This window comes from Martes martes (genome assembly GCF_963455335.1).
Source record: "Martes martes genome assembly, chromosome: 3".
Classification (NCBI taxonomy): domain Eukaryota; kingdom Metazoa; phylum Chordata; class Mammalia; order Carnivora; family Mustelidae; genus Martes; species Martes martes.
In genome coordinates, this window is record NC_137890.1 from 192,861,333 (window position 1) to 192,875,007 (window position 13,675).

General features: G+C 47.5%; 1 long non-coding RNA gene across 1 annotated transcript; it reads left to right on the plus strand.

Moving 5' to 3' along the window:
- The first annotated feature begins 6,736 nt into the window (after positions 1 to 6,736).
- Positions 6,737 to 8,501, plus strand: LOC308339925. Its single transcript, XR_013966571.1, has 3 exons — positions 6,737 to 7,078; positions 7,416 to 7,656; positions 7,849 to 8,501. It is a non-coding gene; the product is annotated as an uncharacterized lncRNA (long non-coding RNA).
- Positions 8,502 to 13,675: the final 5,174 nt, after the last annotated feature.

Sequence of the window (13,675 nt, forward strand, 5' to 3'; positions counted from 1 at the left end):
TTTATTTTTTTTAAGATTTTATTTATTTATTTACTTGGGTGGGGAGCATGAGCAGGGAGAGGGGCAGAGGGAGAAGGACAAGCAGGCTCCCTGCTGAGCAGAGAGCCCGATGCAGGGCTCGATCCCAGGACCCTGGGATCATGACCTGAGCCGAAGGCAGGTGCTTAACCGACTGAGCCACCCAGGCCGACCTTGTCCTTACTTGAAATAAAAATTCTGACCTTCTTCCTTTCACTTCGGGCTTCTGTTTTCACTACTATGAGTGGGCTTCCAGGAAAAACCCTTTCCTTTCTAATATGCTGCCCCCACTTCTTTGACTTCAGAGGAAAGTGCCCCACTCTCTCCTGTGTCGTGTCATCTCAGCTGTGAGACAGACCTGCCCTTACCTCACTGACGTCCCCAGAGGCCAGGCTGCACTGTCAACAAGCCTCATGGAAGGCTGGGGAATAGCAGAGGAGAAGGACATTATAGAACTGCTGCTAGAGTTGGCTTCCAGCTTGCTGACCCCTGAACCCAGGGAGGCTCAGACCCATTTTGTTCCCACCCCTGCCCAGCTCACTCCAACCGCGGAGGCAGGTCAGAGATATCCACAACTCCAAACACAAACCCACGGCCAAGCTCCAGAGACAGGAAGGAGATGTTCCTCCCTTCCGTTCAAGGCCAACTTCTCCAATCTTCACTTGTTGGTCCCAGTAACTTACTCCTTTTCCTAAGATGACAGACCAGCAGAATCGTGAACTTGTCCCACGGTTCCCAGTAAGGTAATGCATCAAAACACATTAGTCCAACATCAACACATTCTAAATGATTCAACCTTATATTGCCCACAGATGTTGGTAGTCCGGGCCTGGCTGATCCAGACCTGGCCGAGCTCCTTCGTGTGGCCTGTCTGTTCGCAGGAGGTCTGCACGCTTATCCTTCATGCAGTCTCTAGATTTTGCTTCTGAACAAGAATGCATAGAAACCTCTAAGTGAATAAGTGTTGCTTCTCAGGCGCAATATAGTCTAAAGTCACACAATTGTGCAGATGACACAAAAAGCATTTGGTGTTGAGTTATAATACAGAGTGTTTAGCAACTCAGCGTCACCAATTTAAAACAATGCGTTTGCTTAAGTTTGAACACCTAAATGACTCATTCTGATTATTTTCCCCAAATTAAAGAACTTTCCACCCTGAAGGTGAATTCCAGCTGCCATCCCTTGAGAAGAAAGAAATTGCTTATAGCTTTGAAGTCACTGTGCTTTTCTTCTTCCTTCTGCTCATCCAGTTTTCAAAAATGTTTAAAGCAGAATTTTAGTCCAAGCTCCCCCTTAGTTAAGTATGATATTTAAATGATTCTCTAATGCACTTATTTTATTTTATTTTTTATATTTTAACCTCTCTGAAATCAGGACACGTCTTACAACCATGGCTTCTTACAATCACACTCAGCCCAGCAGCATTCGTGACACGACTGCCCGCCTCCGGGAGAAATGAGTCCACTGAAGCCGACCTGGCTGAAGGTATAGGGACTCAGTGGTTCCTGCCGGGGCTGGACTGGACAACTGCGCAGCTCTGGACCCGTCATTTGGGGATACCTGAGGTGGGAGTATAAACCTGGTGTTGGGAAAGCTTTTCCATGAACAGCAGTTCCAGAGTGAAAACTTTATACCCAGTTTGTGCCGCTCGCTGGTTTGGAAACAAGTGTTAGAGACAGCAGTGCAGCCCGCTTAAGAGATCCCGCCTCACTCGTGCTCTTGGTGGCACAGTGTCTGCTGCTCTGTAGAGATGACCAGTGACTCTGAATCCAAAGTGATCCAGAAGAACCAGCTTCTAAATGCGCAGAAGTTTTAAGGGCGCCTGAGTGGCTCAGTGGGTTAAGCGTCTGCCTTCGGCTCAGGTCATGATCTCAGGGTCCCGGGATCGAGCCCCACGTTGGGCTCCCTGTTCAGCAGGGAGTTTGCTTCCTCCCCTCCCCATACCTCTCCCCCTCCCCCAGCTCATACTATCTTTCAAATAAATAAAATCTTTAAGTAAATAAATATGCAGAAGTTTTAGCGAATACTTTAACCAATTTGTATGTCCCAGGACTTTTTAAAGTAGGTCGTGGCATGTGACTAATTCTGGCCAGAAGGATACTGGTAGAAAGTGTCTGGTGTGATTTCTGGATCAAAGCATTTAAAAACCAGGTCTTGACTTTGAAATGACTATTCTGTCAGCACAAGAAATCCCGAAGCCTCTGAGAGAGGTGACGGAGACTTTACCAGCGAATGCGTGACCTCACTGTAGCATGAAATAAACTTTCACTGTGTAAGCCAGTGAGGTTTGGGGATTTTTTTTTTTTTTACTATGATGTAAGCCTAGCAAATCCTTACTATAATTCTTCAATCCACCCGACAACCAATGATATCTTACATTTGATGAAATACCGTATAGGCATACTCAGTGGTAACTCAGCTGGTAAATGCTTAGCAACCGGCTCTCCTGGAGGTGGGAGGAGTCCCTGATTTGTATCATTTGCCTACTTTTGTGGTATAAATACTCCCACCATGGCCAATTTCAAGTTACCAGTGTGATATCAGTCAGCTGGCTAAATTCCTGAAAATTTAATAATTGGTTCTTATGAACTACTATAAGCGGCCTCTAGCACACCCCTAGCCATATGCCACAAACGGCTCCCCATTAACATTTTTCTCATAGAATTATCTCTTGGTTTTTGAAATCCAACTTCATAGTGTGATATTATATATATTTTATATATATATATATAATTACATATATGATTTGTGTTACATAATATATAGATTACAAACAATATATAAATAATTTTTTGGATAATGTCTTATGGGGAAATGCATATCTACATACTCAAAACTCAACAGAACGTTTTAAAAAAGCAATATGTGGGAAAAGAAATACAATTAGAAAGTCAGAATCACATGCACACACTAAAAAGTGTATATTGTCAACAAAGGTGATTTTTGCTGTCACTGTACTCAGAGGCATCACAGCATACAAAGCAGCTGTTGAAAATGGTGTCAATTCTTTGATGACCAGCAAGCATCGTTTAGTCCTTTTACATCATAACGTGTACTATACATATTTTACTATGTTTTTATTGCCTTTTAAGAAATTTGTTGGTGGTTTCGGGCTGATGTGTAACACATTGTAATTTTTCCTATTTAAAATAATGAGAAACAGACTTCCAGTCAGCTTTGTTTATAGAGGATATCTGATTTCAGTAATGAATTACTGACATTAAGTGGGAGATGTTGATTATATGAACGCTAAGACCATTAGCTCTCATGAGCTTGCACCTATGAATTTAAGACATCCGTTTGTGTGCTCAGGGAACGTTCTGCATAATTCTTGGGTTTGTAATTGTGTTCTGGATGGACAGTATTGCTGGAGAGTCGAGCTGGGAATGGTTGACGCAGACAATTCTTACAATTCTGGTACAGTTAAAAATACATGGCGTAACGTCAGTTACTATCTATTCTGAGCTGAGAAACGGGACGGAATCCAGTTATTTCTGATTCATCGATGCAAGATAAATAAATGGTTAACAGTCTGAGCTGACTCACGTCCTCAAGTGCTTTTCCGTTGGACCAAGACTTTCACCCTCTGACCTTCTCAGTCCCAATGGGTTCATATGGGACCGTTCTCAAGACTCTCCCCGATCCTGCCACTTCTCCCCACTCCTTTTAGCCTGAGTAAGGTCGGCTGGTGAAGGAAGCAAAAGTCGACTTAAGTCAGCGCTCTGTTAGACTGTACTTTTCTACCTGCCGCAGGGTCTGACATATTGTGGATAGAGTTTATCTCTTTGTGTCTTGAAGTTCTGGAGTTCCCTGGGAACGTTCACATTCCCTGAGAACGTTCAATGCTTTACCATCTGATTCCTTAAAGGAGATGAAGAAAATTATTTGAGGTCAAAATCCCGAGAAGGTCAACGTCCCCTAAGAGGGACGTCCTAAGAGAGGCATGTTCTAAGAATGGAGACAAGTGGGTGGGAGGGAACGAAAACGAACTTCATCGACTCGACCGTGTAATTCCCAGGCGGTCCCTGACATTTGTCCTAATAGATCTTAATATTATCCCTGCCCTAAGTGGGCCCCCGTCCAGCCCACACAGATCTCACACTCCCTCACATAATAAATTTTGGGGCCGTAAGGAGAGTCTGAGTATGGTTTGTGGAGACCATCACAAGCCTTCACTCCTTTGATCCCACCACTTCTGTGATTCCGTGGGTGGGACAGAATGAACTCTCATCCCCCTCATGCCCAAGAAAATATGTGACAACCCTGACTTCCCTGACAGCCCACTTTGGCAGCCTTGCTTCTCCTGTGGGGCCTGTGGACAAACGTCATCAGCATCTTCCAGAAGCAGAGACCCTTGGGCCTCATCCCAGCCCTGCTGAATTAGTGTCCGCCCTTCAGTAGGCCCCCAGGTGACTAAAATGGCCGTGACCATTTGGGAAACCTTATCCACGGCGCCCGGAAGCTGCGGAGGCTCCGAGACTTCGTACCATCCCTCAAACGAGCACCTCGTCCGCATCTGAACCGGGTGGTCAGCCGACATCCGGGAGTTTCTGTCACCGAAGAGAAGACCAGCGTTCTCCCAGCGCCCGCCGAGTTGCCGGGGCACTCTTAGGAGCAGAGGCTATTCCGGAATGACTGGTAAGAGCTCTCGCCTGTTTGGGGGCGCCTGGGTGGCTCCTCAGGTGAGCATGCAACCCAGGCTCTCTGCTTGGGTCGTGATCTTTGGGGTCGAGCTCTGCGTCTGCTCCGAGCTCCGTGTGGAGTCGGCCTGGGGTTCTCTCTCCTTCTAGGTCTCCCACAGCGTTGTACACTCTTGCTCTCTCTCTCAAATAAATAAATAAAATCTTTAAATAAAAAGAGAGAGTTCTGGCCTGTTTTTATTGGCATTTCTTGATATATAGCACAACCTTCTCTGTATTTAATTTGTTTGGGGGCCACTGTGGGAGACTTGGGCCTCAAGGTCTCTCTGCCTCTAGGCCACACATCCAGCCTCACAGTGCTAAACACAGGGACAGTCTTAGTCCATCATTTAATGCCTTGGTTTTTGCATATCTAAAGCACCTTAATATGTGGAATGATTCCGTGCTGTTTAATGTACGGTATAGTTCTAGAATTACAGTATCTCAGAGTTTTGCATGACTCTTCAACATACCTTAAGTACACCTCTTATTTGCTGCTGGATTTCCCCCTAAACGCCCAAGAGCTGGCCATCTTCCCTCCGCTTGGATACCTCTAATGACATGATACCGCCTTCTAAGCCAGTATCTTCTGGTTTTGAACAATTTGAAGTCGTACAAGTTCTTTCTCAAACTGGTTTGAAATTTGTCACCCGTCAGTCTTTATCATTATTTAGTCATGGCAATGATTAATTCTACACATTTCCCTCAGCTGGTTGATATACTCTTCCTTGTTACTAAGAAATTTTAGAACCGAGCACAGAAATATTATGGAGGAGTTCCAAAGGCCATCAAAAGGCACATGATGAAATCAAGACTAGAAAGTACTTCTTTTTAATGTATTGTTCCATTCATCAGACTGCCTGCCAAGACCGTCTGCTGCTCTGTGACCCCCCGTATGATAATACCAAGCAAAAACATCGGTCCCTGGGAAAGATCCTGGATCCGGGTGTGGAAAAAACCCAGAAACTCTGTCCCTCCCTTCCTGGGTCAAACATCTGGCAAACATCCTGAGGTAGGATCTGTGGCCAAAATCCACTGTGGGGAACTGATCCATTCCCGTGAAGGAGATGTGGCTCGCCGGCAGCTGGCAGGCTTCCTCCGTGGAGGGCGCGTCCCTGGCACTCCACGAAAGTCCCTGCCCGCCGCTCGCTCTTCTCCCGCGCCCCCGCCCGCGCCCCCGCCCGCGCCCCCGCCCGCGCCCCCGCCCGCGCCCACGCCCCGCCGCCCACGCCCTCCCACCCCCTCACGGATCAAGCCCCTCCCCGACGCGCGCTGCGCACACCCGCCCCGCAGCCGCCCCTGCGACGCCCCCACGGCGCTCGGACGCGCACGCGGGCAGCGCGGGGCCGAGAGTCTCGGGCCTTTCCCCGCACCCGAGCCCGGATCGGCCTCCCGGCTTCCTCTCCGTCTCCTCCCGCCTGTTTCCCTCGCTTTCCCCATCTTCCCGCAGCGCGCGCCCGCCGCCCCCGCCGGCCGCCTGGGCCCGGGATGCTGCGGGCTTCTTGCTCTGCAGCGTGTAGCGCGGAGCTGCCCCCGGCGCGAGGGTCCCCGGCGTGTACCGGCCTGTGCGGCCGCCGCCGGGCTCCGCAGAGGGGCAGGGAAGCCGGCGGCGTGTCCTCCTCCTGGAAACCACGAGGACTCCGGCTCTCCGTCCTCACCTCCGTCCTCACCTCCGTCCTCACCTCCCTCCTCACGTCCCGGAGGCGCGGCGCGGGCTCTGCGCCTTCACCCGCTCCCTCGCCGCGTCTCCCGCGGGTTCCGGCCCTTCGTGGAGGCTCGGACGCATCCGACCGCCGGGCGCGTCCCCCCCATCCCGTGGCGAGGGCGAGTCGCCCGGGGGCCCGGCAGACCCACGGGCCACGACAGGACCGGGAACGAGGGGACGAAGATCGCTCGCGTTTCGCCCGAACCTTCGAGCGTTGAAGCACGTGTTGGTCACCCGAGAGCGCGCGTCCAACACGCCGACCCCGTGAGACGCGAGCGGACGAGCGGGTCGCGCCTCGGGCCGCGCCGCCGGTGACAGCGTCCCTGGGGGCCGAGGCGTTCCTCCCGGCAAATGATGTGTCGCGCTGCCGGGTCGCTTACTTCTCGGGGAGGTGAATTCTCCTCTCGTTCGGCCAAATAAATGCTGCGGACGGTGGGGGTCCTGCGCTCCCCCCGCTCCACGAGCGCACGACCCGCGCGGAGCCGCTGCCGTGTCCGCGCGAAGCCAAGCCCGCCGCGTCCAGCGAGCGAGCGAGGTGCGGCCGTCCCTGTCCCCTGGGACGCACCGTCTCAGAAAAGACTGTACCCCGGGACGAGGAAGGACGTGAATCAACAGCCAGAAACAGCTCTGGTCGCTTTATTTTCCACGTTCAAAGCAAAACAAAACAGGAAAATCGGTGAGTCCCCAAGCAGGGAGTCCCGGCGCGGACTGGGCCTTGCGAGGCCGCCGTGTGCGTCCTGCGCCCGGCTTCGTCCGTCCCCCGCGGGCCGCCTCCGACTCCCGGGCGCCCTGTGCGGCCCCGCGGCCCCGACTCCGGCCGCGTCCGCCCGCAGCCCCAGCCCTGACCCCGCAGCCCCAGCCCTGACCCCGCACCTGCCGCAGACGCGCCCCTGGGAGCCGGCCGTGGGCGTCGGGGCGCTGGGGCTGCGGCGGAGTCGAGCTCGCGGAGCCCCCGGCGCGGAAACGCTGTGTTCAACCCTCTTTGCCGCCAAGTCCCTGTCGTCTCCTCGCAGGAAGCCCCACCCCGGACGCGTCCTGGTTCACAGACTCCGTCTCCCCCGCGGCCTTCCTGCCCCACAGAGTCAGCGTCGCTCGTGTCTCCGGAACCCGCTTCTTCAAACGCGGGTCCGGGCTTCGCGTTGGTGCGAACCGGAGCCCGAGAGGTCGCGAAGGCCGCCCGTCTCCAAAGCACAAAGAACGAGTCAGCACAGCCCAGGTCGAGCCTAGAACCAGACCCCCCACCCCGTACACCAGGTAATTCACCCTCCTTTCGGTATGTGGAGGAAATGCCATCTTCAGGGCTGTACACGCATCCCACGTTTCCCTGATTTCTTCCCTCCCGGGGAACAACTCCCATCCCCCTCCCTCTTAATGTTTAGCTGCCTTTGGTTGCTTCCTGGTTTGGTTGTGTTTTGTTTTTAAATTATTTATTTATTTATTCAACAGAGAGAGAGATCGCAAGCAGGCAGAGAGGCAGGCGGAGAGAGAGGAGGAAGCAGGCCCCCCGCTGAGCGGAGAGCCCGATGCGGGGCTCGATCCCAAGACCCTGAGATCATGACCGGAGCCAAAGGCAGAGTCTTAACCCACTGAGCCCCCCAGGCGCCCCTGTTGCTTCCTGCTTTAGTTAACATCAGTAAAATGTATCAGCACAGGACTGCTTTCCATCCACACACCTTGGAAGTTGGTACTAGTTCTAGAAATCGTTTTTAACCTTCTGATTCAAATCGTCTAAGCGTCTCATGGTAATAAATTCAACCTGATTCAACAAGCTGTCAAAAATTTTCCATGGCATTGAGCATTATACAGAGTAAATCACATATTCCCTATAGTCATTGTGAATGTAAGTCACTAAAATTCACAGATGATCCTTAACACTCTTTTTAACCCTTAATTTCAAATTTTTGCCTTTCTCCTAAGCAACCCTTTTTAAAAACCAGGATTGTGTAAGAGGGCAATTTTAATTTAATCTTCTTTGAGCATTTTCTGTAAAGAGTTAGAGGTACTAACAAGCTGTGAAAGTAAGGAAACAATGAGAGAGAAGAAAAGATTTTGAAAGCTCCACAAACTGGATAATAAAGTCATGAACAGATGAAAGCTTTAAAATTTTTTTCCTTTTTTTTTTAAACCTTGAGTATTACATTGCAAGGAAATTCTAAGTTTAGTAGAGTAAAACAAAGTTTTTAGAAAAAAATTAGACCAGATATTTCAGAATTTGACCTTTGAATTAAAAATAATTGGGACACCTGGGTGGCTCATTGGGTTAAGCCTCTGCCTTCGGCTCAGATCATCATCTCAGGGTCCTGGGATCAAGCCCCGCATCAGGCTCTCTGCTCGGCAGGGAGCCTGCTTCCCCCTCTCTCTCTGCCAACTTGTGATCTCTGTCAAATAAATAAATAAAATCTTTTTAAAAATTTTTTAAATAAATAAATAATTGAGCAAAAGCTTTCCTGAGTTGGGAGTGGGGCTGGGGGGGTGGGTAGGTAGGGAGAGGACCATTTGTTGGGGTCTGGTGGGAAACTGCCATGTGGGGATGCAGAGCCCAGAAAAAAAGATGCAGAGCCCAGAAAGCAAATTAGCGGTTGCCTAGGGTTGGACGGAGAGGTGAAGGGTGGGTGGGAGGTTGGAAGTGACGGCTAAGAGGTGTGGGATTTCTTTTTGAAGTAATGAAAATACTCCAAAATTGATTGGGTGATGGATACACATCTCTGTGAATATACTAAAAGCCACCAAAATGTAACTTCACATGGTTGAACGTGTGGTATGTGAATTATTTCTTAAGCCGTTGAAAGAAAGAGAGAGTCCATAAATGTTGGAGTCATCTAATCCAACTTGTTCTAATCTGACTCATTCCATTTCAATTTTAAAGCCATTCTTTCCTTTCATGAGCACATAAATTGTAAGTGCTCTCAGGCATATTCAAGCTGAGAAAACTGTAGAAGGTACCGGGGTTTGAGCGGTTTCTCCTGGAGAGCAAGCAGGGGCTTGAAGAGCAGCTGCCGAACCTTTGGTTCAGCTTCTTGCAACACGTTTAAAAAAACAGAGGTTTTGTTGCGGGAATAAATGCAAAGTTCATAAACAAAGATGGTAGAGAACCTCACACGGTGCTGTAAATGATAATAATGATAATAATAATAACAATAAAATAATGCCAACAAATTCCCACGACAAGTAAAAAAGATAAAAATGGGAAGAAATAGACCAGGTTCGAATCCCAGCTCTGCAACTTCCTAGCTGGATGAGGTTAGGTAAAACACTAACCATTCTGAGCTTTGTTTTTCTACTTTATAAAATGGGAGCTTTTATAATATGCAAGGTTGTTCTGAAGATCAGAGATAGTGTATACAAATGCCTGGCAGAGGGGGCACTGAATGAATGGCGGTAACACTGCTGTGCGGGACATATATTGAGGCTCTTCTATAGGGCCAACATCTTAAGCTTATTATTTTATTAATCCTGAGTAAATCTGCAGTAGTCAGAATAGGCTGCCTTATGTGGCAATAACAGACAATCCCAAAGTCTCAGTGGTTTAAAAAAAAAAGAGATTTAATTTTTACTCCATTTGCATATCCATCACAGGTTGGCTTGGGGCCTCTCTCTGTGTCATCCTTATTCTAAGACTCACTTGAAGAGCTAATATGATCCAACATACTTGATATAATATGATCCAACATAATATGATCCAACATGACAAAGGGGAAAAAAGCAATGTGGCGAACAGCAAACGGCCTTAAAACACACACCTGGTGGGATGTCTGGGTGGTGCAGCCAGTTAAGTGTTCGACTCTTGGTTTCTGCTCAGGTCATGATCTCAGGGTTGTGAGATCGGGCCCCACATCAGGCTCAGTGCTCAGCTCCGAGTCTGCTTGAGAGTCTCTCTCCTTCTCCCTCTGGTCCTCCTACGTGTGCTTGCTCTCTCTCTCACTCCCTTTCTCTCTAAAATAAATAAATATATTTTTTAAAAAGATGTATGCCTGGAAATGTCACGTGTGACTTTTGCTTCCGTATCACTGACTACAGAAAGTCACATAGACAGATCTATCTTCAGGGGAGCCGGGAATTACATTTGTAACATGTGCATATAAGATGATAAGACAGTACTTGTCAGTAGCTTTAACGATTACCACACAATCTCATAAGGGAAATATTTTTATCCTCAATTTTAAAATAAAGAATCCAGGGGCACTGGGAAACTAAGTACTTGCCTACAGCTACATAGCTAGGAAGTGGCAGAGGACGAGATTCAAACCCAAGTTTTGTGTCTCCTGATCATTCCAGCCAGACCCTGAAAACTGAAAATATTCTACCCACAAGGATATGCTATGTGACTATGTCTCTCTCCCCACATTCATAGAAGAAAAAAAGTGCACATTTCCTTTGGGAACAACTTGGTACTGCCTCCTCAAAAACCAGTTTGGAATGAAAACATTAAGAATCATAAACTGTTCACACACTCTTTTGACCTGGTAATCCTAGTTCCGGGAATTCATCCTCAGGGAATCATGTCAAGAAGATGAAAAAATTACAGTCCTGGAGAGATCGATCGTGACGTTGTTTATAACAGAGAGGAACTAGAAAGAGTCTGTATTTTCAATAATAGGAAGGAGTTAACGAATTTATTGATTAAACATTCAATAAGTTACTATGAAACTATTTCTTATTTTGTCATTATGAAGATCACGTTGTGATGTAGAAAAAGCTTTGATATAGGGACGCCTGGGTGGCTCAGTTGGTTAAGCGGCTGCCTTCGGCTCAGGTCATGATCCCAGCGTCCTGGGATCAAGTCCCACATCGGGCTCCTTGCTCCGCGGGAAGCCTGCTTCTCCCTCTGCCACTCTGTCTGCCTGTGCTCGCTCGCTCTCTCTCTCTCTGACAAATAAATAAATAAAATCTTTAAAAAAAAGAAAAAGAAAAAGAAAAAGCTTTGATATAAAGTTAAGTAAAAAGCAAAATAAAATTATTTTTACTATGTTGCAACTCTACGACACGTTGGTGTGGCGAAGACGGCTAACGCCACCTTCTTCTCTCCTGTCTTCTCTCGGTACCAGAGCCCACCTCTAGCTTTAACCTGTCAGGGGGACCCCAGCTGTGGACCACATTTCCCAGCCGCCCTCGAATCCAGATCTTGCCATTTGAGTAGGTTCTTGCCAGTAAAACAGAAGCCAGAGGAGGAGATGCGGTTTCCCACGTTTGCCCCGAGACGTGCCGAGGTGCATGTTCTCCTCCAGGCCTTCTCTCTTTACTTGTTCAAGTCGGCGCCACACCCAACATAGAACCCAGAGTGGAGCCCAGCATGGGGCTTGAGTTCCCAACCCTGAGATCAAGAGTCAGACGCGTAACCAACCGACCCAGGCACCTCTCCACACCTCATCCCCTCCCACTGCAAAGGAAATGGCAACCATGGGAGCAGTTGTCTTAGAACCAAAAATTAAAGCCAGAGATTAATGGAAGTATGAATTTTTTATTTTTCTCAGACTTCTGTAATATACTTTTTATTAAAAAAAGATGAGAAAGTGTTTTAGCATAGTCTTAATGCAACTATTCATCAAAATTTCACTTAAATATTGTTTTTCTGAAGGGAAAATAGATCCTCTCATATTTGTGAAATGTTTGAAGAAAATCTGGGGGGAAAAAACAGAAGACAATAGGAATATACAGGTAAATGACATTTTTGCCCCAATCTGGGCAATTTACAATTTTAAGTAGCCAGAAATTACTAGGAAGCATGACTTGGAAGGACTGGAGCTGGGCGAGGCGTGCTGCAGTGCTGGGAGTAAGGATAGCAGGAATGTGTCCAGGCCTGTGGCAGCAGGAGCCCAGCCGGCTGTGGGGCTGCTGGGGCGGGCCGTCATCCACACAGTCCACTAGAAGGAAGCAGTGGGACGGAAGGAGGAGAAAGACAAACCACTTACGATTCAATTTGACCAATACCGAACTGCTTTCTCTTCCCTTTTTTTTTTTATGTTTATTTATTTATTTACTTACTTACTTATTTGAGAGAGAGAGAGAGAGTGCGAGCGCAGGAGGGGCAGAGGGAGAGAAGCTCCCGCAGACCCCATGCTCAGCGTGGAGCCTGACGCAGGGCTCAGTCTCATAATCTCGAGAGCGCGACCTGAACTGAAACCAAGAGTTTTATGCTCAACCAACTGGGCTACCCAGGTGCCCCCTCCTTTCTCATTCTTATGCTACTATGGAACATAACATTTTTTAGCCCAAGAAAAGCCCTACGGATTCACTCCTGGGATCACCATTTTTAAGTCCCTACAAATGCAAGACCAGGGAATTATTGCATACCTGGAAATTCTTATTAAGGAATCAGATTGTCATAGCTATGTATGATTTGGAAGAAAAAGATTTTAATTTAAGTAAACGATTTATTAATAACTATTAATAACTAACATTTGTTGAGTACTTACTATATGCCGGACAATACTCTAAGTGCATTACATGTATTAACTGATTTAATCCTCCGAATTTGTTAGATAGGTACTATTATTTTTATCTCCACCTTATGGAAAAGAAAACGAAGGCCCAGACAATTTTCTCAAGTTTCGACAACTAATAAATGGAAGCCAGGCCGTCTACTTCAGCATCTGTGCTTTTATCCCCAGCTACAGTGTCTTAATCATGAATTATTAAATCCAGAAAAAATAAGTGATCAAGACTTCAAATAATGAATTTGCTCACTGGTCTTCCTTAATGCTTATGTCAGACTTTCTTGCAGTATATATTAAATAACTACTCAACAGATGGTTTTGTTTGAAATTAATTACACGGCAGTTACTAAAACATGTGAAGGCTGCTGTTTGCCTACCAAATAATCTTCCTTCTCTGACTCGTAAAACTCCTGTCTTAAGCTTGACATATTGCCAACCAGCTAGAAGACTATAGTTTGCAACCACGCTCGCAGCGATGCGGTCATGTGACTAAGTTCCACACAATGAGACGTCAATGGAAATAGGATGGTAACTTCTGGGAAGTCTTCGTACAAGGAAGAGGGCACACCCTTCTCCTTCTCCATTCTACTTTTTGGGGTGTGGATATACTCATTTGCAATTCCCGAGCTGAGACTCCTGTCTTAACAGTGTAAGGCCAAAAGCTGAAAGCAGCCAGATCTTTGATGATGATGAAACCAGCGTGCTAGCCTTGGGCTGACTTTCTCCCGAGTTCTTCTTACAGGAGAGAGTCGTGATCTAATTATTGAAAGGAATGTCTTACGAATAAGTAACTTGAATTAAGTTACTTATAGCTACACTTGATAATCTAAACTTTTACA